Genomic DNA, 24,886 nt, shown 5'->3' on the forward strand with positions numbered 1-24,886 from the left:
AGCAGAGTTAGCGCTTGTTTCGGAAAAATTGCTCTCTTCCTTGTTTTTGATGCGAAAGCATCAAATGGTACATCGAGGGGAAACATCCAGCGTCTGTAGCAGCGAAATGCCACCTAAATTCCTATTGGCTGCGACGCCCCGTCACGTGCGCGCCTCGACGGAGCCGAGCGGGCGAAAGGGCACGCCTGCTGCCACGCTCCAAGAGTTGCGCGAGGGGAGAGGGCGTCGCTCTCGGAAGCCTTTGTTATCCGCGCGCTCCTTGTCCGTGCAAGCTCTCACCTGCGTCGAACTTCGTCTCAGCTATCGCTATAAAGAAATAAATGTATAAAAAGAAACGGTAGATTCGAAAGGAAATACGTTGCGGGAGTGAGTTTGGAACCTACGACCCAGGCTCAGAAGCCTTGTCTCATACCCGCTGGGGTAAACCAGTGCTTTCGGGACATTCTAATAATAATATTTGGGGTTTTACGTGCCAAAACCACTTTCTGATTATGAGGCACGCCGTAGTGGAGGACTCCGGAAATTTTGACCACCTGGGGTTCTTTAACGTGCACCTAAATCTAAGCACACGGGTGTTTTCGCATTTCGCCCCCATCGAAATGCGGCCGCCGTGGCCGGGATTCGATCCCGCGACCTCGTGCTCAGCAGCCCAACACCATAGCCACTGAGCAACCACGGCGGGTGACGGGGCATTCTAGATAGCAGGACTGTGCACTGTGCTTCATGACATCATGCTCCTTGGACTGAAATTTCGGTTGCCAAGCCAGGCGTGATGAAAGCGGTCAGGTCGAAATCCCCGCGGCTTACTCAGGAGCATCCCCATTAGATTATATGGCAGTCTGGCAAGGTAGCATGACGTCACGGATCAAACTTCTAAAAGGCGTTGGCCCAGCGTCTCAACGCTGCCTCTTGCACGCGAGGAGTTGACAACTCGTAGGACCGCTCTGCGGCGTTCAATTCGACATAATGCTTTTGCATTCGCAACTCATAAATGCACTTAGGTGTCCTCAGACTTTTATTTCATTTCCTTTCTTTCTTTTTCCTCCACTTTTACTTTATAATTTTCTTTGACATTTATTTGTTTAGCTTCTTCCTTCTTTTTCCCTTCTCACTCATCGTTACCTCTTCCACCCTTTCTTCCTTACTTTATGAAAGAAGGGTGATTTCGGTCTCCTTCCAACTTTCTTCCTCCCCACCTGTATTCCTTCTCTCTTTCCCTTGTTTCCTCGCTCCATATTTTTTTCCCATTCTTTGCCTAGCTTCCCTAAGATGACGAGGCACCACCGAGCATCTGTCGTGCACCGATCTGATGTAGAAAGCCTATCTCTCAGGACCGCGTAAAGCGGCTCAAGTTGATAACGTTTTTAGAATAAGATTCTGAGCTGTCGCCGCCTAAGTCGCTGGCTCAAATAAAAGCCGTTTTCACGCTATTGCAACTTTAGAAGCACACCGGCTAGAACGAGCGTCTGCAGTTGCGCATTTCCTTGCCTGTGCATGGTGCCCACTCTATCCTTACTTTGCATCTTTCAATTCTCTTACCGATATTCTAGAACAGCCAACCTGAGGATCTTCTGGCTGACTTCCTTGTCCCTCTCTGCTCTTCTCTCTTTCTAAGCAATTCATTCAGGCAAAAGGACATGGCAGACTTGTCATTTTCCTGTCGCAAAAAAAAAGTCTTTGTTAGGCCGGTATCGCGGGCCGTCGTTAGAGATCGATTGCTGAGCAAATCTGCGGCGTTCTCTTTTGCATCTCCACCATGAGTCCCTGAATGTACGCTTGGCTTAGCTACGACGGTGCAGCAAAAGCAGCCTAATGGCCTAGCGGGAACCGGAAAAGCAGACGGAGCTTTCGTTCGCGGCCGCGTCGCAGCTTCCAGCCGGTTGTAGACGGGAACATTGGTCCGGAAGCGGAAAAGAGAAAATTAGGTTCACTTGCAGAAGAATGCTGAGAATGGAGGTTCTGGAATTTCAATTTCAATGGGGATAAGGAGATAGAGGCATAGCAATTGAGAAAAGAAAAAAAAAGTGAAAAGAAAGGGAAGAAAGGACAAGATGTAGCAAGGAATCAGTCACATCTATTTTTTCAGCCGGCTGAAATTCAGATATATAGTAGGTAAGTCCAATTTCACGGCCTTACTGAAATCAGGTACGTATTGTCACACGACATGCTGAATCTCCAAAGTTATAGTTTTCCACATTGACTGGAGTTGAATGTACCGCAACACGACCTAGGCTGCAATGACAGGTGATGTAGTGAGCGGGTTACGGATTAATTTTGGCCATTAGGCCGCCATCACCTGTGCAAGAGCTCGCACTGTGGAATCCCGACCGCGACCTCCGCATATCAATAAAGGGCGCATTCCCGAATGCCCGCGCGTTTAATTTCAGGTGCTTGCTTCTATACTCGCCTTCTTGAGACACGCCTCCCAGATGAGGCTCACTTTCTTCAAATTACAGCATAACCCGGTCGAAACGTTTTTAAGGAACCACAGAAGAAAAAAAAATCTATGATCCGTAACATCGCATACCGCTTGTGGCAGAGCTACTGAATAAACAGAAACAGTATTCAAACACAACATTATTTCCTCATTAAAGGAAGCAAAAAAGCCAATACCCCCTCAGTAAAGCTAGAAGCTTTACTGAGGGGGTATTAGCTTGGCTCTATAAGAACCATGTGTTTTCCAGCATTCACAGTTTTTTTATTATTTTCCCTGCAGCCTTGTATATCAGACGAGAAGAAAGGGGGTCCTCCGCTGCTCGTTCGTTCTGTCGGTGACGTAGGAGCTAACGCTCAACGCAGCAACGGCTGCCTAAGAGCTGTGGTCTAAAAAAAATGTTGCAGGGTAATATAACAAGGAATGTAAACTTAGTTACCGAGGTAATAAGGCTATGGTAAAGTGTGCACGTGTATTCTCGTGAATACTGAAGGAAGTTCTACAGTATTTACTTGCTGCCCCAAGGAAAATCTCAGCAGCTACGTATTTATGCTAAATTTCAGAAGACGTTTTTGAGCTGCAGGTCTGATCATAGTGAAAGCTACATAGTCAAGGCTACGCAGAAAAAAAAGATCATTCGCAAGGCTGAATTCTGAACCAGAGGAGAGCACCACGTGGAAGCACTCAGGAAGCGCGGCCAGCCATTTTTTAACGTTCACTGGGCATGTCCGGACGACCGTTGTAGGGTAATTATCATCGCTGGAAAGATCAGAAAGCGGGCAGAATCGCGCGCGGCGGCAAGTAGATCGAAGGATAAAATCGAAAAGCAGGAACAAACGAGAAACTATATTAATCAACTGAATTCCTAAAGGGGCGCCCAGACATATGCGGGCAATCGTGCAGAATGCTCGGTGGAAAGAAAATAGAAATGAAAGAACGCCGATAAATGTGGGGAAGAGAGCAGATATTTTGTTTCTTCTGACGAAGGTGGATTATTCCATCGATAATTTTTATTGAAGTCGGTGCATGGGCGTTAGCAAGATAAATGCGTGCTTCGAAATGGCGGGTAGAAATGCTCCCGTCGTGCGCGCTTGAGTGACCATTTGGTGGATGGAATAGGATGGAAAGAAAGCATGAACTTAAAATGAAGGTCATGTGATTTCCTCTTTAAAAAATACCTCACGCATACAAACCTGTTGCCTAGCCTATTTTCTGATCTTCCCAGCCAGTTAGTTGTAAGTTAGAATCTTATTTTTTTTCAATGTCATTTTCGTTACCTTTGTCTTGTTCAGTGCACAATAAAATTCAGATCGATATCGTGAACAACAAATCAGGAGAATTGCAGCGCGGTATCTATAAAATAAGAACAAACAAACAATTGTGAAGTACCGCGAAAACTTTAATATTGCGAGTACTACTGTATACACGGAATTTTGTAGACCATACAGAATTTTTTATAAAATAATACAAAATAAAATAATTATTTTCTTGTTTTTTATACTGACCTGCACAGTACACAAAGCAGCCACGATACATTTATTCGAAGTAGCAGTGAACAGGTTATAGAGGCTCCTTCTATAACCAGCGATGAAGTTAGAGGGGCCTTGCAAGACAAGAAACAGGGAAAAAATGCAGGAGAAGATAGGCTACCAGTCGGTTTAATCAAAGATGGGAGAGCCATAATGCTCGAAAAACTAGGGGCCTTTTATACGAACTGTCTATCGACTTCAAGGGTCCCAGAGAGCTGTAATAATGCCAACATTATACTAATCCACAAAAAGGGAAACGTTAAAGGATTGAAAATTAAAAGCCCACTAGCTTACTTCCAGCATTCTATAAAATATTCACCAAGATAATTTCCAATAGAATAAGGGCAACACTTCAGTTATCCAAAAGAACAGGCTGGCTTCAGGAAGGGATACTCTACAATGGATCACTATTAAATTTGTAATAGATCTATTAGCCCCGGCACTAGTACATATTTATAACCTTTGTTTAAGTACCGGCGTCTTCCCAAAACAAATGCAAATTGAAAATGTTGTTGCCATACATAAAAGCGCTTCTGTTTCTGACTTTTCCCATTACAGACCAATGTCGATTCTTCCAGTACTGTCTGAAGCATTAGAAAAAATTATTCATTGCAGGTTGCCTAACTTTCTAAGTAAGCATTTTGTTCTTTCTGACTACCAGTTTGGATTTAGAAAACAGAGATCGACTGAGAAGGCATTGACTAAACAAAAAGAAATTATAATTTCCGCCTTTGAAGAAAAGATTCTTGTTCTCGGGATATATATAGACTTATCCAAAGAATTTGATCTAATTGACCACTTTCTATTATTTCAGAAACTCAGCCACTATAGCATTAGGGGCATCAATCTTGCTTTATTACAGTCTTACCTAATGTAGCGTAAACAAATGGTGCGTTTAAATGAAACCTCATCAGATGTTGAGCCAATCTTGTCTGTTGTGCCTCAGGGAAGGATTTTAGGGCTTTTGTTGTTTTTAGTGTATATGAATGACATTTTTCATACCCGGCCTTTCCGGTTCGTCTCTTAGCTTACGCTGATATTACAATTCTCGCTGCAGGAAACACACTAGCTGAGTTATCCACCCGTGGCAACCAATTTTTGGAACATTTGCGTCACTGGTGTAATAAAAATTGTCTTTAAGTTAATACGAATGAAACAAAGGCTATGATATATAGGACAAAAATAAAGTAGTAAATGGTGATATCGAACTATTATTAGGTAATGACAAGAGAGAGGGAAAGAAGAAAGGGGAAAGGCCGGGCGGGTAACCAGAGGGGAAGATCCGGTTGCTACCCTACGCTGGGGAAAGGGGGGAAGGAGAGGTAAAGTGATAACAAAGTAGAGATAAATTAAGAAAGGAGCACAGACACACAATCACAATCGGTCACTGTCACCGCATACTGTCACCGCACAGCACAGTAACAGGTACAGCACTATCAACATCTGTTCAGGCTACAGCCGCTTGTCCAATTCTGTTGCCCTTAAAAACTGCAACAGTACCCTCGTCGCCCGCTGCTGCGATGGCTTGTGATGACGGCATTTTAAAATAGGTTCTTCTGTTAGAGGTCTTCGTTCAAAGCGCGCTATCGTGGTTGCGAGCGATCGTCTCTGTAAATCATAGCGAGAACAGTCACAGAGAAGGTGCTGAAGAGTCTCCTCGTTACCACAGTCATCCCACGAGGCGCCATCGGCCCATCCGATTCGGAAAGCAAAAGACTTGGTGAACGCCACCCCTAGCCATATTCGACAAAGCAGGGTAGCTTCGCGGCGGCAGAGTCTAGCTGGAATGCAAAGACGTAGAGAAGAGCCTAGGTTGTGCAGCAGGTTGTTGTGAAAACTTCCTGCGTTCCACAAGGAGAACGTGATATCGCGGCTGAGCATTCGAGTTTTCCAGAGGTAATGACAAGATTGATATTGTACCCAGTATAAAATCTCTTGGTGTTGTATTCTCTGAGACACTCAATTGGGACTTACAAATTACGAAAGAGAAGGGAATTACAAAAGAGAAGGGAAGCACAGTCGAGGACGGCAGAAGACTGGGGGGAAATGAGGAAATTCGCAGGCTCAGGTTGAAATTGCTTGGCACTGGATAGGGCTCATTGGAGATCGCAGGGAGAGGTCTTCGTCCTACCGTAGACATAAAATAGGCTGACAAAGATGATAAAATTTTTATAAAAAGGCTATGAGCAGCAGAGAATGTGGTGTTATTGCAGTGGAGTACCTAGGCGATGTGGACATGCTTTGCCGCTAATAACGTGAGCTTAAGAAGTCTAATTAACGAAAATTAATTAATCAGCTTTCTAATTTAGACTTAGGGGCAGTTATTTAACTGATAACTTTCTTTCTTTCTTTCTTCCAAGCATTCCCAATTTAATGTAGCAGCATTATTGAAAAATCTTGAAGGTGGTCCCTAATTAGAAATACTTATCATCGAATTTCAACAATATTGCCAGGCAATGTCGAAACCGAGCTCACCGAGAGCACAGAAAAGCGACCCCGCTATCATATAGGACGCAAACTCCTCGTAGTGATAAGCGCGAAGAAGGTTGAAATTGAACGTCTCGGCCAGTCATGGCAGCTACTGATGCTGCACCTGGCAAGCATGTGCTTCTGTGCACCGGGTCGGGATTGCCAAGGCACGCTATCATTGAAGTTTCGCCCCGCAATTCTGTACGGGGCGTTGCCATCTGACGGCCAGCGGGATGCGCTCGGTGTCGATATTACCTCTATTGACTTTCGGAATTCGTTGATGAATATATTGAATTCAGTGCGATTTTCAATATATAAGAAAAAATACGTGTTGGGACTGGCATAAAAATGGGACAGCCTCTCGCTATTTAGACACCTGCCCCCAAGGCACTAATAAAGAAGAGAAAATAATGAAATTTCGTTAATTATTCTTGTGACGCTCACGTCATTAGCGGCAAAGTATGTCCACCTAGTAACTCGTCTGCCAAAATGCTACCTCATTACATTTCTTAATAAAAAGTCGGTATATATAAACAAAAAACACGCTGTTTACTTTGCTGATGGCATGCAAACTGTGGACAAAGAAAGAGCCTTAAAAAGGCCATTCAAGTCAATAATGGTTTATGAAAAAAAAATTGAACGCAATATTTCTAGCAAAAATTCGATTGGAGGCAAGGTCGTGCTTGTCGTTGCAAGGCGCGTTACTCTCGCTGGTGTGATGGGTTTTATGATATTAGTTTTCCCTCCTGCAGGTACACAGGATGCCGTACTATCGGCAAATAACACTTGTCTACAAAAGCTTGAAGGTCACGTTAAATTAAGCGTCCTACGAAAACTTAACATTCTCAGATGACATGTCCACGGTATACCTTGGAAGCCCACCTCATCCCGAAGTCACGTTGGCCGGGGACCGCGTCTTCCGCCCCATGAGTCGCCTCATATTGCGTAAGCTGTGCGAGCGACTGTCATGGACAAACTCAGGACCTCTTTCGCGTCGTCGGAATCACCTTGCTCCTTCTATGTGACATAGCGGACCATACCGCCGTGCTAGCGTTGTCGCAACGACATCCATTTGCCAAACACAAAGGGCAATGAGATTCCTTAAAGCCTTGCGCGAGTAGAGTCAAGTCGCTAAGCTGGCGCATGCGGCCCTCAACGCATGGCGCACAGTTGTGTCGTAACGTACTTAGTGCGGCGAATCACAAGAAAAAGAAAATAAAAGCGCGAGCTGCACGCGCGACACGGCTTCGCGGACGCTGAGTTACGTTGTTGCTTAGGGCAGACCTTCATCTTGCGACGCGAGTTACGGACACGTCGACGACTCCGCAGATTTCACGTCTGCGAAGACAGAAGAACGGTGTGCTCGTCGTGGCTTTGGCTTTCTCGCCGCGTCGTTTGCATAATTGTTCGAGGGCCCCAGAGGTGATTACGTCGACAAAGACTCGACTCGCTGGAAAGCACGTTACCGCGTTATTTTTTTTTCCCCTCTCATCTTGGTTCACGATGGCGGCAACTGGGGCGCTATGTACTAAGGCCGCAGATTATGCACCCAGTCTCACTAAAATTGTTCATCGTTCTGTGAGATAGTGCGTTTATTACGGTTTCTTTGACTATATAGTACTGTGCAGACGAGGAAAGTTTTGCTCTTGTTCAATTTGACGGGCCGCGAAAGTTGTACTGCAAAAAAAAAGAAAGCATAGATTAGGGAGGCGACAAGAACAAGACAGACACTGCACAGGTGACGAACAGGCATAAATGAGAAGGAATTCGCTGAATGTTCCGTATGCTCGGCGTGGGCACATTTGAGCTAGAAACATGAAGGAAACAAAAAAAAGGAACGTTGAATACGAAAATAGCTAAGTAGATTTAAATGAAACATGGGAGGCTTCTTTCTTTTCTCCTTTCCATTTGAGTAGCATAGCTCCCACTGTGTTGCACAGTTTTAGTGAAAACGAGGACAGACTCGAAGAATGACCCAACGAGGCGCGACCTAGATCTTCGCGCGCTAGCCGTGTCGTTCCCTAATTCCCTCTCCGGGCCATGCGGTTCCACGGAGGTCGCGCCTTAGGATCTACTCCTAAATTTATATTTATTCATAGGAAGCCAGGAAGAGCGTTAACTTGTAACGAGAGTAGTTGCACCGCTACTTCAATTGTGTTTTTTTTGTCCTAACAAAACGATGAGCATGGAAAATTATGTTTGTATGAACGTGATCAGAGGTTGCAAAGAGCAGCCATCGAAGGAGTCGTGCGATAAGCCCTGGCGAAATATAATGCTCAGAGACTGCGACATACGCGTGATTTCTTCGCTGGCATTTAATGTACGAAATACATACTTTGCGGCAAGCCTTTCCGAAATAATAATGATAATAATAATAATAATAATAATAATAAAATGCCCATGATTTCACCTGCGTTTCTTTTCATCCCATCTACCTCATCTAACACGGCCACCTTGTCCAGGTGTCGCCCCCCCACAAACTCGCGCTCGACGGCGCAACGCCACCATTACGCAGCTACCATGGCTGAGGGATTGTTTTTTATTGGACCGACAGTCCTGACCACGATAGCTCAAATTTCAAGGAGGATTTACTCCACGAAACTGATCGAAGTTTTTTTTTTTTCAATGTTGTTGCACGTCACATCACGTGAGATGAGCAGCTCATTTTTGGCAGCACTCTTGCCTGTTTAGAAAAACGAGGGGTGAATTTTGTGCATGTTGCTGCCTCCCTCACTGCTTTCGGTGCACACGTGACCGCGCGTATCATCGCTATCCAACGTCTATATATATAGTGCGTCCTTCTTCGTTGCCATCGCCGTCGTCGTCAGAAACGGAAAGTTTTGAGGTAGATTAGATACGCATGCCAATTAAAAGTTTGTCCACCGACTGAACATTCGTGACGTAATGAGAATGCGTCAACGCAAAAAACAGCCATCTAATTTTTCTCGGCGCACAGAGAAAAATAAGAACAACAACCTAATTGGAAGAAAGTGGGAAAGCCGAGATGCCTCGCCGTGTTGTCCTTGTTTTGTACGCTACTTGTGTTGCCAGACAGTTGTTGCCATGGTAACGCCTCTAGAAAGTTGCGATGGGGCTATTTATAACGACACGCACTTGCGAAGAGCTTGAACCTCCTAATAGAATGTGACACACTAGGCTTAACACGGTCAATTTCTTGTCATGCGAGAGAAAATCTAAAATATGTTAGGCGAAGCATTGCCAACAACTTTAGAACAATATTTTATATTAAGAATTATAAAGTATTTAGAAAAAGTTAGAAGTAATGAAACGATGTTCTGATATAGTTATTGTAATTCGGGCAAATAGTAGTGTCACTTAAGAGACGTTTTTTAAAACTTCTAAGTTACCCCAAAAGCGGCTACTAATAAGCGATGTTTCGCGGCCAGTCTATGTCGCTAATCTAGGTCACGTGCCCCTATAAGTAATAACAACTGCCTGTTTCGATTAAGCTTTATCATGGTGGATCACCTGAAGCAATATTATGACATAAGAGAAGGAAGGAATTTACGGAAGCTATAGGATGACAGCACCGCCATCCATAAATTTGTAAAACTGTTCTGTAATTTCACGCCAACAAAGTTGTTTACGTACAGCAAGCATTAACAAGTACCAACAAGAATTTACTGTCCTCGTTGTGTATGTTTTCGAAATTTATTTCATCGTCTTTCGTAACGAAAGTGAGTTTTATTTGATGGGTGCGAGGACCCATGACCAAGAAAGTGTGTCATGCGTCCGTGCGAGAGGGCGAGAGAGATAGAGAAAGTGTTTTATAAGCAATAAATAAAAGGCGATTCCAGTGGTGCTCCTGGCGAGGCGCCTTGATTAGGCCGATTGTTTTTCTCCTCAACAGGTATAGCAGCGAGCGATCGTAAATGACTCTCCAAGGACCGGGGTTCCTTCTTGGAAGGATCGAGTCGTTTGATGTGACGACTGAGCCCTGTAGTGCAATAAGGCCTACGTCTTGTATTGCACATAGGCCAGGACACGTCTGTAGCAGGCGGTGCGCTGTGACAGGCTCACCGGTGTCGCAAGTGCCACAGGTTGGATCGGGCGACTTGTACAGCTTTCGTGATGACATCGAGCGAAGCTTGACATCTGGGTGACCTCGGGTTTCTATATATAAACATGCGCGAATGCAGAAATGCGCCAATTAGGCAACAGCCGAATAGATTTGAATTTGGAACGATTTGTCTTTGGGGCACCGAATGTTTTTAAAAGGATGCGGAAATTAAAAAAAAAGGTGCTCGACGAAATGTAGCTTGAAATTCGGAATTACACCGATGTGCACAAAAATCAGATATATAATTGTTTTAGCTGTAGATACGATGGTACAAGGTGACAAATAAGATATACTTGTTTACAGCTCATATGAATACTTCGCATTCTTTTGATGAGTTTTGCGGAATCAATATTCCAAAATTATGGGCAGATAAAATATAATACATTTTCAGTGGTCTGGACATATATAAACTCTTGCACTTTATATATCCATACAGACACGGTTTACAGAATTGGGATACCATTTTCTATTGCTGAAATATAATGTTGTCAACTTTATGTTTTATCTTTCTTAAATTTTTCTTTGTTTGCATTAATATTTGCAAAAATATTGCTGACCTAAATAAGAACAATTCATACGCGATAGACTTCAACTCACATATACAGCGGCACTATAGATAGTCTCTCTGCACTCCTTTTAAAACCTTGCCAACAAGTAGGCAAGCGCTGTTGGAGCCGTCCTCAACTCTGCGCCTCTTCAAGGAAAGTTCTGAATCGAAATATTGTGGTACACCACAATACCTTATGTTTTCTTGAATTGTCGCTCTTGAGAAAGCAAGCATGAATCGTACATGGCTAAGGGTGAACAAAATACTCAGTATACATCTGAAATCAGGGATGGTATATTATAAGAAATGTTTTCACCCAGTACTATTCAACCCTTATCATCCACCCCTCATGAATGCAAAATATCGGTCATGTAAAAGGTGCACCTTAATATTATAACATTCAGCATTGACACTCAGACAATACAAGTCGGGGCATACCCTAGCCCCGCGCACTCTTACACAGGATCCCAAAATTCAAACCTCAAACACCTGCGCACTTTTCTCAGACTCTGCCAACTTAGAACACGTGCTCTGACGGTGCTCCACGTTACGGGCCGACGAAGACGTTACGATCGTCCAAATGGGTGGCTTCCCTACGCAGTCCCAATTTTGAAGCCCAACTGTGGGCGGTCCAACGGGCCCGCAGCGTGGCGGGGAGGCTAGGCCTTTCTGTCCCGACGTGGGAGCGGCCCGCTACGTGCTAGTGCACGTTTCGATGGACCTCAATAAAGTTTTTCATTCCATTCCATTCCCTTCAATATTGGCCTTTTTTTTCTAATTTTACTTTGCTTGGTCTCAAAATATATTCTACCTCTGCTTCAGCTTCACTCTTATTATTATATATAGCCTTAGAACAGGCTTTTCATATCTACGCTGTCTGAGGAGTTAGAAACGTTAGATTACGACTAATGAAAACTTTATTGAACGCGGATGAAAAAAATGAAAGAAAAGAAGGTTCAAGAAAATTTACATCCCTCACCTCACCATTCTTGACCTGCTCACTGGCGCGTCAGTTTTCTACTCATCGCATTTTGGTAAATGCCCTTCGAGACAGATGGAATTAGGTTTCCTTTGTTCGTACTCCTGCCTTTGCGAGGCATGTATTGGCTATAGTTTATTCCTTATACAAGCCATTGACGCAATAAAGAGAATACGCAAGTGCCGTACCACTTTCTGTTCATAAATCAACTGTCTCTCTTCTTTTTTTCTTTCGCTATGTGTGTGTCTGTACGTTTGTGTGTGCGTGGGGGGAGGGGGGAGATTGTTGTCAAATTCTAATGTCTCTACAAAAATCTCAGACAAAACATTAAGATAGCCTTCCTTCGGGTCCTTGGCCTCGCTGCCCAGGGCGTTCAAAAAGTGATCCGAATTACTGATCTATAAAGAACTTATGACACCCTTGAAGCTTATCTTTTTAAGGGTGCAGCGTTTTGAAAGTGTCTTTTTTTTCGTGCGTTCCCTTGAAAAATATGTTGATGCGTATGTGTGCGTATCTTAAACATGGAAATGCGTAGCTTCGATTTTATAACTGTGTCTTGCGACAGCTGTCTCTATCTAATGCAGCCTACCTCTGTATCAATTTAGTAAGCAAAGCTTAAACTTTGGAACCATTTACCATATGCTGTTATATGCTCCTCCGCTTTTGTTCATTAAGTATCAGCTGAAGAAGTACAGTCCAGCCCACATATAACGAACTTGATCGTCACGCGGCATTTGTTCATTGTATCCAAAGTTCGTACTAAGTGGACCACCTATAATATGGGAAAAAAGAGCAAGCGAGACGAAAGTTCACTTTATTTTTGAAAAAAGTCCGTGATGCATGTCTGCTTCTTCAAAGCTGATCGCATCACTGCCGTTTCTAATTTTTCCAGCGCGGTAATATGTTCATCACCATGGCCTCTGCTGCACACGAGTTCCTTAAAGGGAAGCTGAAACACTTTTCGAAAAAAAAATGAGTTCTCTGCGGCATTCTACAGTTTTGAGTCCCCTGACCACGAATATCACGTTCAAAGAGGGCGGAAACAAGCGCAAGCGGCTGTTTTTTCATGAAAACGCGCACCAGCGCCTCAGGGTATCGCGCGAACGCCGCTGTTGCCCGTGATTGGTCGGAGCCGCTGTGACGTCAAAGGCGGCAGTCGCCGGTCGGCGCCGCCGTTTCAGAGCGTAGCACGCTGTTCTGTTCTGGCTTCATAGCTGAGTTGTAAGCATTATGGAACGTTCTCGCTGTCTCGGACAGCTTGTATTTTCGCCGTACATGTTCGAACCGACAGCCGATACGGAAACCGATGGCAGCAACGGCGACAACGACGATGTTGAGTGTGCCAAAAGCGAGAGCGATGTGTGCACCTTCTCGCGCGTTGGAAATCTTAGCTCTTACGTATGCTTTCTTTTTCATGTAGCTGCACGTTCCAATGACGGGAGAAAAAATGCGCTAAAGTGTCACTGGGAACTTGCTGCTGGAAGAATGCCGAAGCACTAACTTCTCATTAGATTGTAAACACGGGTACAATTCCGCGATGTCAAGCACCTTGCCGCTGCTTGTCCAAAGTCCCGTGGTTTTCTCAGCGTTGATACACGATCGCGAACATAAGTGCCGCGTTTCAAAGCGCGCACATGCAGTGCTGCGAGGTACAGTCATGGAAGTTGCTTATCATACACATCCAGATCGAGATGGCCAGGGGGATTATATGTCCAATATTCAGAATATGGTTCGACGACTTTGCGATTGTGGCTCGATCAAGAATCGGTATGCGCGTTCCATGCTAGTGTTGTCATAAAGAAATTAGGCAGTTTTAGCACCGCCGTGTGGTAAACATGATAACTGCAACCGTACGTCGAATGTCACTAGGCAAGCCTATACTCCATTTCATACTTCAGGCGCAACGCTGTGGAAGCTACGCACGAAGTCCGGTTACCAAAATTTATGACTGCGCGCGTTTCCGTCTATGGTTCGCAGCGTGCCAGCGACGTTTGCTCGCGCGAGCATGCACGTGAAGCTGCCGCGACGGGCTGCAATTAAAGAATGCCGAAAAGAAAATTGTTTTAAAAGAACGTGTTAGCAGCCGTATAAGTACACTGATTGTTTCTATGGGTAAATTCTCTTTTTTTCATTCAGAACTGAGCTTATATATGAAAAGATTTCTCAAAAATCGGGTCAAGAAACACGGAACTTTTTCTAAGTGCGAACGCAGCCACTGCAAGAAGTATCTCAAGCCTCCACAGCGTTGCACCTGATGTATGAAACGGAGTATAGTATTTGAACCGCACCGATGGCACCGGCTGTTGGAATCTCAGCGCTGCCACCAGCTGTCGGAACCTCAGTGCTGACACCCGTTGTTGCAACCGGACCGTTGGCGCCCGTTGTTGCAAATGGGTCGCAAGCCCCAAGGGTAGCGTTGGCCTGGCGGCCTGGGGCACACTGGAAGCATCCGAAGGTCCCGGCAAAGCATGAGGCGACTGCTAACAGAACAACTTGTTTATTCTAGCATCGCAAAGAGCGGGCGGTCAGGTCGACCGAAGTAGAGAGACGGGAGAGCACGTTACTCAACAGAAGAAATCGGAGCCTCACTCTTGGCGTCCGGGGGCAGCTGCTTTTATACTCGGCGTCGCGGGCAAGAAGGAAGGTCACGGGATGACACCACGTGACAGCGTGGCACGGACGGACTGAGACATGTAGAGACGAGTGTAGTGACGCATCAGCCGGGCCGGCGCCGGTCAGACCTCCTCGCTTCACACTTGGGGAGCTCCTCTCCCCGGCTGCCGCGCTTTGACAAGCGTGGGCACACACACACACACACGCACACACAAAGACACGTGGCACTGAACATGCCGGGACGCGCTCGGCGGGGATGCGTCGCGGCCGCTCCGAACGGGCCAAAATGTCCGCCGCTTTGAACGAAGCCCCGGCGTCCGTTGAATCCGCGCCGGCTACACCGCGCGTCATAGGCGAAACGTAACAATAGCAACGCTAGGAACAACGCGTTTCCGCATTTGTCGTAAGGCTATCCGGCTATCGCGGAAATGGTCCGAGCACAGCACAGTTGATTTCGTCGGCACGAACTTCTCTCCTCACCGCACTGCGCCGCAAGCTTCTTGTCCTTCGGGAACCTGTGAAACACCACATCGTGTCGCCCACGTGTGTTCGCGCAGCCGAATGCTGCACAGAACGAGGGCATGTTGGGCGACGTTGGCTGTTGGCACTCACGCAGCACAGAAGGAAAGAACAGTTTACGAAAATCGTAAAACAAACGTGAGCGGCGGTGGCGGCGGCAAATCTCTCGTAGCGTCGTTCAGTAAAGCGCAGGACGGAAAGAGGCATGCCAGCGCATGCCAGCACGCCGGTCCGGCAGCTCGGTCCCCGCCAGTGACGTCACTCTCGCCATTTCTCTCCTCCGGCAACCACCTCACCCGGCGCTCCGGAAAGCGATGGGGGCGTGTCCGCGAGGGTGATTTAGAAAGCGATTTCCGCCCCTTATATTAACAAAACGAAGAAAAAAATTTCGGAACCGTAAATTATTCGGTCTGTTCTTCCCAATCCCAGCAATTCATGGAAATTGAAAACCGTTTCAGCTTCCCTTTAAGCGACGCGATGTAACCGATCGCGGTTGAAGCGTTCACAGCAACCGGCGGTAGAGCAGCATCCTCGTCATCGTCCTCGTCGGTCTCTGGGCAGTCAGGAAGGGCTGGCACTTCAAGCACAATAGCTTCGTCAGTGCATGGCTCCGCAATGTCGGCGTCGTCATCAGCAGAAATGAAATCGTCCCAGGCAACGTCAGGCCCGGCCAGCTGCGTGTAAACGACGCGTTGCTACAAGTCCTCGTGCGACCGGCCTTCCGGTGGGTGATCTATGGCGTCCTCGGTGCCTGGGCCCATAAAACCCGCCTTGCGGAAGCAATTTTCTATGCACTCCGCGGTGAGTTCCACCCACGCCGCTTTCAACATGTCCACGGCGGCAAGCAAGCTGATGCGAACTGGCATGGCAGCGGTTTCGCATGGCAGCGAAACCGCACCAAACACCGCCGGCTCAGTCAACTACAGGGGCCCGACAGCTTCGCGTTCGCTCTAACTGAGTGTTGAGGCCACAACAGTTCGTTCTATGTGAGACACTGTGCCATTGCCCCAATATATATTTTGACGGTAGCACCACCCTCGTTCGTACTAAGCGAGCGTTCGTTATATCTGCGGCTGTTATAAGTGGGCTGGACTGTATCTGCTCTCTGGTTAACATTGCTGTAATGCTATTTTGGTAACTTGATCTGTGTATCTAACCTATTATTTTCTTCTCTTTGAGTTGCTTTGTGTCTTTACAAGATTTTAAATATTTGCTTATTCTATTTTCATGTTTTCCACTCTGTATTCTGCTTCTGTTCTTGAAAATATTGATCAAGGGTCCCTTTGCAGTGTCTGGCTATGGTACCCTTTTTGGTATATTATTTATTCTTACAAAACGTATGAGCCAATAATAACCTGAAACTGAAACAAGAACGTCGGCTCGGCTTTGCTAAGTGCTCTGCTCACGAAAATGCAGAACAAGAAAAATAGAAATAGAAAAGTCGAGTCACTCATGCCAAACATCCCCCCCCCCTCTCAAATCTGAACGTCAGGGAAAATGACACCCATTTCTTCCTCGTTTTCTGAGTGGTTGTGACGTACACTTGGATTCTTCGAGACGCTGGCAGGCGAACTTAGTTGTAGCGATAGGATTTAATTCCAGCAAACAAACCGGCTGTGCAAGTAATTCAAAGATTACTGCATCTCATTCAGTAGCTATGAGACTGTTCTTTCATAAATTGTGTTTCATAAATCCTGTCGCCCCTGACGAAGTGTGTTCTACAATCCTGAAACTAAGAACTGTAGCTTCGGGCCAGATAATATTTCTGCTTATCACTTAAAGCTCGTCGCTTGATATATTGCGGAAGTATTAAACAATATAATTAAGCTCATATTTAAATGTACTACCTTTGCGCGCTCACTTAAAAGCAGCAATTTAATCCCGCTTCATAAAAAAGGTGATATTACAGAGGTTATAAACTGTCACCCCTATCTCTACTCTGTCCTCAAGTAGCAGAGTTAGAAAAATTATTTCTGAAACGTATGAACAAATACCTAGACAAATTTAGGTTACTAAAGCCTTGCCAATTTGGTTTTCGTTCAGGTAGTTCAACCAGTTTAGCTTTACTATCATTAATCGATTTCTTGAAGTCTTCCATCGACAACGGTGACTTCGTCGGTTCTATATTTTTTTTATTTTACTGCAGCCTTTGACACCATTAATCATAACATTTTATTTACTGAACTAGAATCATTGGGTATAACTGGTCCACCATTAACTTTAAAAAAAAATTACTTACTTCATCGCGAACAATCAGTCTGCATACGTGGCGTTTACTCAAATGCTAAGGTAATTAATCAAGGGGTACCGCAGGGCTGAATATTTGGGCCTTTATGGTTTTGTATCTACATTAATGATTTACCTGATTGCATTAATATTCCTAACGTTGTCGTTTACTGATAATACCACCATTTCCATGTCACACAAATTGTTAACGACGCTAATCACTATAATGAACAACGAATTGATCAAAGTTATTCAATGGTGTTCTTTAAACAACCTAAATTTGAACCCGCTTAAAGCTCAGTTCATAATATTTAAATCATCTCAAAAAGTTCTGCCTTATCCACGGCAAGTATCCATAGGCCATCATTAATTCCCAGTGGCCGATTGTGTAACTTTCCTGGGCACAAAATTAGACCATAACTTGAAGTTTAATAATCATATCGCTTATGTTAGGCAAAAAACTGCTTATGGCATAAGAGTTCTCATTAAATCTCGTCCATTTCTTTGTGTTCACCCCTTATTGTCTTTGTATACTTTGCCTTCATACATAGTCACTTTACATATGGCATTACTTCGTGGGAAAATACATATAACTGTCACTTTGGTCCATACAGGACATTCAGAGCCAGGCTATTCGCATTATTACCAACAGTTTTTTTTTACTTTAATGCTGCTCCGCTCCTTCGGGCTAACTTGATTCTTCCTATATCTGGCTTGTTTAAATTATCACTCTCTTTAAATTATTTAACAAAGAGCTCACGTTTCAATTAATAGACACTAGATAGCTCAAAAACACCAACAGCGCTAGGTTTGCCCATAATCACAACTTTCTATTACCTAAATGCAACATGAATTGTGGCAGAATGACTTCATCATTTTCAGCGATTCATCTGTGGAATGACTTACCCCATGCCCTTAAATCAGCATAATCTTTGCATGCATTCAAATATAAACTTAAGAATTTCATTTTGTATAACTAGCTGTCCTGTTCACTTACCTTGTATATAAAGTGCGTGCTTCATTTGTTAAATAGGTTACAAAAATTGAGATTGGTAATGTGTGAATCTTTTTTTACATGTATGACTCCTTGTATAAAAATTGAATGTATATCTTTTCATTGCTTCGTTCTTTATTTAAATATATATTGCACAATATTAAACTGCTGTATTAAATAATCATTTTGTACCAATCTTGTTAACTAATTCTCCTGCTGCAGTCGTTTGACTTTGGGACCCTCGCCTGCGTACTATTAAAAACCAACTATGTATATTGAAAGAATAATAAACTGAAACTGAAACTGAACCCCACTGACGGCGATAAAGCAAATTACTATAGATACAACATTGTATACAGGTGCTGTCGTAACTTTGCAAGAAGTATGATTTTTTAAAGAAATTAAGGAAATAATTTGTAAATAAATATAAAGAAAGAACTCGCGCCCAGACAGTTGCGCGCGTGCTTCTTAGGGATAGCCTTTTTACTATCGTGTCTTTACACTCTAAGTCTTCGACTCGGTCCTCCTTATTCTTCTCTATCATTGCATCAAGGGTGCTATGCAGGATGCGTCGAGTTTCTCGTTCACCCGAGTTTTGCCCGAGTTTGCTCGACGGCAGTCAGTGAACGGAGATAGCGCGGAACGGGCCGAAGGTGCAGGCAAAAAAATATGTAGACAAGAAGTCGCGTATGACAACATGAGCGCACCCTGCGCGGCACGCTGCTTCCACGTTTCAAGCGCAGAAGGCTGCACAACGAAACGCGCCAGCGCCGCGTATTGTTATCAACGGATTATCGCAACTTAGCGATACCGTGACTGTCCCGCTGTCTGTCAGCACACTTGCCGTGAGCCGTTTGCCACGCCTTTCCCGGGCGCGTCAAGGGCGTGCCTCATCTTTCGGGCGCTATCTATCTATCCTCCATCGAATGCGAACGGGGTACATGCGGCGCATTCTTGCACCTACACTTTCACTCAAACGAATACGTTAAAATACGACAAATAAAATAACGCACATTTTTATTTCTTTAGGTATCTGTTTTTCGTTTTCAATACTAGAAATTTGTGATGACAAACGGAGATCGAGCAAATTATTAAATTTTGCACTTCTTGCCGTGAGTGGCGACAGGGAGGCGAAAGCTTAGAAGCGGTACATTGAAGCGGGTCGCACGCACGAGGGCGTTCATACGGTGATAAGTCGCCTAGGGGCGCTGCAGTGCTATTCTCAATAAAGTCGGTCATGATCCATGGAGGGTCATGGCCACTCTTTCTCTATTAGGAGAATAGAAACGCAGCGCCGCGGTACGGCTGTTCATCGCAGGCGCTTCACTAGGCTTTAAGGCCCCCGCTTTACCGACTAAAAACGACACAACGGCTGTCGCTGTAAAATGGCGGTGTGTTATTTTAGAATGCATAGTGACGCAGTTCAGTGAAAATGTACCAGTTTATCTTTGTGCGCGAAGCCTCTGCGATACATTGCGAAACGTGCGTGCTTCCCCAGCGACAGAATTCATCGCTTGTCATCGCTTGCCCAGTGAAGGCGCCTCTGAGCGCATGTACGCAGTATATGAGTGTGTTGTGCAGTCGAAGGTGCTTGCGGATTACCTCTGCTGGAGCCAGCAGCGATCGCAGATGGATATCGTAATGACACCGCAGCACTCGCATTTTGGCAGGTGAGGGCTCTTGTGTGCGTTTATGAAATCAGATTTCGAACGGAGAGAGGTGTTGGAACTGTTGAGTGCGCAGTGCTTGTGATGAAGAAATGCCATTGCACTGGGCCTAGAAGAGCGAGCGATTCTCGGACGCTGATCGTGTTCACGACGTTGTGGCTCCGTTTCATCACCGATGACAGAGCAGCCATCTGAAACGACTGCTGCAATAAGCACTCCTCAGCATCGTCGTCCCCCTCGACGCCTCGACGCCTTGCAAGCACCTACAGTGACGTGCCGATAATTATTTACTGTGCGCTACGCGCCGCAATGCAGGCAGTGAAACCGTGTTGTGCGGCCATCTCAGCCCGAGAGGATGTATGCCAGCGACAGTCAACGCTTTGTTTTCGATAGTGGTGCTCAGTACATCACCGATGACAGTGCGTTGTGCGTGTTTTATGTCGGCGGTCAAGATTGTTGATGCTTCTCAGCTCGACACCGCGTCGCTGTTGCCGGAAGATAAGTTGGGCGTGGCCCAACTGTAGTGGGTGCGCGCGCAATAGTTACATGCCTCGCGCGGGGCGTGACCTCTGGTTTTGATTGACAGGCGAACTCGTGCTAAACTCGTACATCGCGAAACCCCCTCCGAGTTCAACTCGGGAACATGGCGGCGGCAGCAGCAGCCTGTTTCATTGCATCCAGCGGGAGCAAGCGTCAGTATGACCGTCCGGACCCGTTCACCTGCATGACCGACGGGGAGTTTCAGCGTCATTTTCGCCTGTCGAAGACATCAGTGTGCTGGCTGTGTGACGAGCTAGGCGAAGACTCTCGTCTGCGGAGACAGCGTGGCGGGCTTCATTCGCTCACCGTCGTAGTGCAAGTCATCTGTGCCCTCCGTTTCTACGGGACTGGGAGTTTTCAGGGAAGCGTCGGCGCCGAGCGTTACATTGGACGCCATCAAACTACTGTTAGCCACTGTGTCAGAGATGTGTATGACGCGCTTATCGATGCGGCAGTGCGTAAGCGGTGGCTAGCTTTCCAGAATACTGCGGTGGAGCAGGCATATATAAAATAATGCTTCCCACTTCGTGGGAACATTACGAACGTAGTCGGGTGTGTCGACGTAACGTACGTAGGAATTAAGGTGCCTTCAATGTCAGCGTTACTGTGATTAACAGACTTTTTCGCTGGTTGATCACTTTTTGTCGATTGTTCTACTTATCTGTCAGGGTGCCTTCCAAATGGCTCACTTTCTTGGGAAAAGGGTTAAGTATAAATAGATAAATGGATATCACTAATTGTGTGGAGTAACCTATGAATCCTAATCTCATAAACAACTTGGGGTTCTTCATTGGTGAAGTTACTAAGTATGCACAATGCTGAATTTTGGTCATGCGTAATCTATCGGCCGCACTATAAAACAGCGAGGCATTGCACAATTTGTTGCAGCGCGAGATGTGGATGTTGCGCCAAGCCGGTTGTGCCTATGCATTTGTGGCGAAATGAAAATGCATTGAGAATCTTAGTGTGTTGGCTTGCATGAAGAAAATACTTCAGATGGTTTGCTCTGTTCACTGTCGATGCATGTGCCAGAGGTTCAGTGCATCTTCTTTTTTTTGGGGGGGGGGGGCGGCGTTATTCTGGATGGATAAATTGTATATTTTCGTCTCGTAATGGGGCTCTAATTCTTAAGCATTAGAACAATGCACATCCGATACTCTGCAGAACTCTCTGTACGTGAAGATGTCATGAACCACCAAGGCATTATTACATATCGGGAGAAATGTGGTGCAGATGCCAATGAAAAGTGGGTCTTTAACCTACCATGATAAAAATAAAACTTGCAGAGCAAATAGACCATTTGTACAGGTTTAGAGCAACGATTACACACAACGTGATATGCCCAAATGAGTAAACACTTGCCGCATTGCCAAAGTAGACTGAGCGACATGCAGCATATATTGGCATTGAACATGTCTCGTAACTGTTATTTTTATTGTAAGCCCTCGCTGTCACACCTTTCCCTCCAGCACTCCCTTTACTGAAACGTGGCACTGTCTTTCCATTGGTGTCATGATGATAATGGTAACGGCAGCAGCAAGGCTGGTTAATGCTTGCCTCTTTGATTCCTGTGAGTTTAGTGGTAAAGAATATGGCATGTTCATACATACAGCTGTGCTGCAAAATTTAACATTTGTGATTTTTCGGAGAACTAATTTGTGTTAGGAAATTTCAAAGATGTGCACCATTGTGGCCTAATAACTAGAGCATTGGTGAGGTTGAAGACGGTGTATTGGTATAGAAGCTTGAAGTTTAATTGCACAACAATTCGACGGGACACAAAGAGAAATACACACAGCAGAATGCTTTGCTGTGTGTGTTACACTTCTTTGTGTGCCGTAGAATTGTTGTGCGATCCAACTTAAAATAGAGCATTGGGCTTCTTTGGTGCAGGACCAAGGAAGTGTGAGCTATTCGACAACATGCCAGTGCCTTCCTTGCCACACAATTATGGAAGTCGGAAGGTTTGCAAACAAAGCTTTGCTTTCAAATCCAACTGCTCATGTAATACAAGCGCTGATTGAAAGAACCATCACACAAAAATAATGGTGAAATCAATGGCCTGTGAAAAGTGTAATTTGTATATAGACACTGTTGACATAATAGGTGCCATACCGGTGCCATAATAGGTGTCCTACCGGCCTCAAAATTGTACTGGACAGAGCAGTTTGTTTCCTATGTGAAGCTCGACCTCCCATTACATGCTGTGCAAATAACCAAGCTCAGTTTGTTTTGATGTGCTACACAACATTCAGTGTAATCTGTTTTTGATTCTAAAGAAGTGCCAAACACCACCTCTTTTTCAAGGACATCATGGGAATATTTGGCGAGACCTTTTTCAGCCCCTCATAATGGAAGTGTAGTCAGCCAGCTTTGCTTGGATGCCTTTATAGATTTCTGCTCCTGATCATTGTGTGCTATCAAATTGCAGAAGTCTATGCAACTGGTGCAAGGCATTACGTGTTTCTATAGTCGGATACAACTTTAGGAGGCTGCGGAATCTGCACTTTAAGGCAGGTGAACACAAGCCTGCACCAATGGGCACGCACTCGAGACTGATATTGTGCCGCCAGACAGACTAATATTGCTCATTGGAGAGGGACTATTTCTTTAGACGTGTAGGCAATCGGCTGCTGCGCTTTGGTCATCTGGGTGGGGCCTCTCCTGTCTTCTGAAGTTTTATCCGACTGTAAAGGATGCTGCTTTTCATACAACACAAAAGGACAAAGTGTACAATTATTTGGCCTATGAAATGGATACATCAGAAGTGTGCTATGCAAGGGCTTAAGATGTGTGAAATATGGTACATGCAATTATAAGACAATGTTAAAGAATATGTGGTATCGAACATGCATGTAATGGCACATTTGAATCGGGGAGTGTTGCAGTCATATGCACAGTCTATAGGTGATAGCATTATTAAGCTCCTGCTGTTTCCTTTCTTCATTGTGAATTACACACACCGTTCATCTTGTGGCTAATGAACACGCACTGTATTCTTGCACATAGAAAGAACAAACAGCATGATGACGTGTATGCTGCATTAGTGTATTTTTTATTTACATGGTCCAAGAGTGGCACAGGTTGTCTTACGTTTTTGCTTATTTTGAAGGGACACAAAGTGCATGTTATAAGTCTCCTAATATGCACAACACAATGTTTACTGCAATAATTTTATTCATGTTCTTGAATAATAAACAAAATATTAAACTGAAAGCTCCTTTATAAGGTGCCTTCTGTGGGCTCGACAGGACAGCAGTGAGGGCACCGATACTACTGTTGCGGAGCAGCCCTCTGGACCTTTGCCACACTCTCAAGAGCACGTGCCTGGCGCTCGCCTACTGCCACCAGACGGTTGAGTGGCTCCAGCAGCAGAATGTTTTGCTGCAAAAAAGTGTATTGGAATGAATCAGCCACATACAAACCATTATTTACAAAGAAAAATGCTCGTTGCACTATTAGTACTAAGTGCCCTTAAATGTGGAAGCCTCTAGTGTAGTATGCTTAGTAAAACAATGCGTTGGGACAACATTGCTTTATTTTTCAAAACTGGGGTTTTCGTTTTCAGAGCCAATTGTCATGTTGATTAGTGTGCCAGCAGCTGAGGTGGCCCTGCACCTTCACGAGTCTCTACTGTCAGCACCACAAACCTATTTTTGTTCGCTGCAAAACAAATGCTTCACCCTACAATCCCGTCGTATACGAGCTGATTGCATCCTATGCCTACAAACATCATATTCTTGTCCCATTATGCAATTTTCTACCATCCTTGGCTGTAGTTCTCTCTCCTTGACATTCATTCTGTAATGCTTATGTAATCACCTGATATGAATTGGCAACAAGTGATCGAATACGTGCATGGCCTGCCTGCCGATTCCTTTCTTTTTAAATCTCAACTAGCATATCAGTTGCCACGGTTTACTACGCCACTGTCTTCCTGCCTTAATGCTATCTGCAACAATTTTTGTTACTTCGCTTTCTACACAGTCCTTGACATCTCAAGTTTCTTTGTTAACCTCCAGGTTTATGTCCCATATTGCATAACCGGTGGAATGCAATGATTCTAGACTTTTTTCAAGGATATCGGTAACGTGGCGATCACGATTCGGTAATGCCTTCCATGTGCTGTTCAACCCATGAAATTTTTGTATAAGTTTCCTGCTTTATATCAGTACTTGCTATTGATATTTCACTTGGATAAAGATACTCTTCCATAAATTTTCTAGCTTAATGTCACTCATGAATTTCTGTTGCCTCACCAAGTTAGTGAAGGTTACCTTCATCTATT

The 24,886-nt window shown here is 44.8% G+C and overlaps 1 protein-coding gene and 1 pseudogene across 1 annotated transcript in view; one reads left to right on the forward strand and one right to left on the reverse strand.

Moving 5' to 3' along the window:
- LOC135915302 (uncharacterized) overlaps positions 1-24,886 on the forward strand; it is a 181,882-nt gene that overhangs the window by 1,310 nt on the left and 155,686 nt on the right. The window lies entirely within an intron of this gene.
- LOC135915299 (tigger transposable element-derived protein 6-like) lies at positions 12,854-16,037 on the reverse strand (annotated as a pseudogene).

The sequence above is a fragment of the Dermacentor albipictus genome, chromosome 5 (assembly GCF_038994185.2).
Source record: "Dermacentor albipictus isolate Rhodes 1998 colony chromosome 5, USDA_Dalb.pri_finalv2, whole genome shotgun sequence".
In the NCBI taxonomy this organism is placed as follows: domain Eukaryota; kingdom Metazoa; phylum Arthropoda; class Arachnida; order Ixodida; family Ixodidae; genus Dermacentor; species Dermacentor albipictus.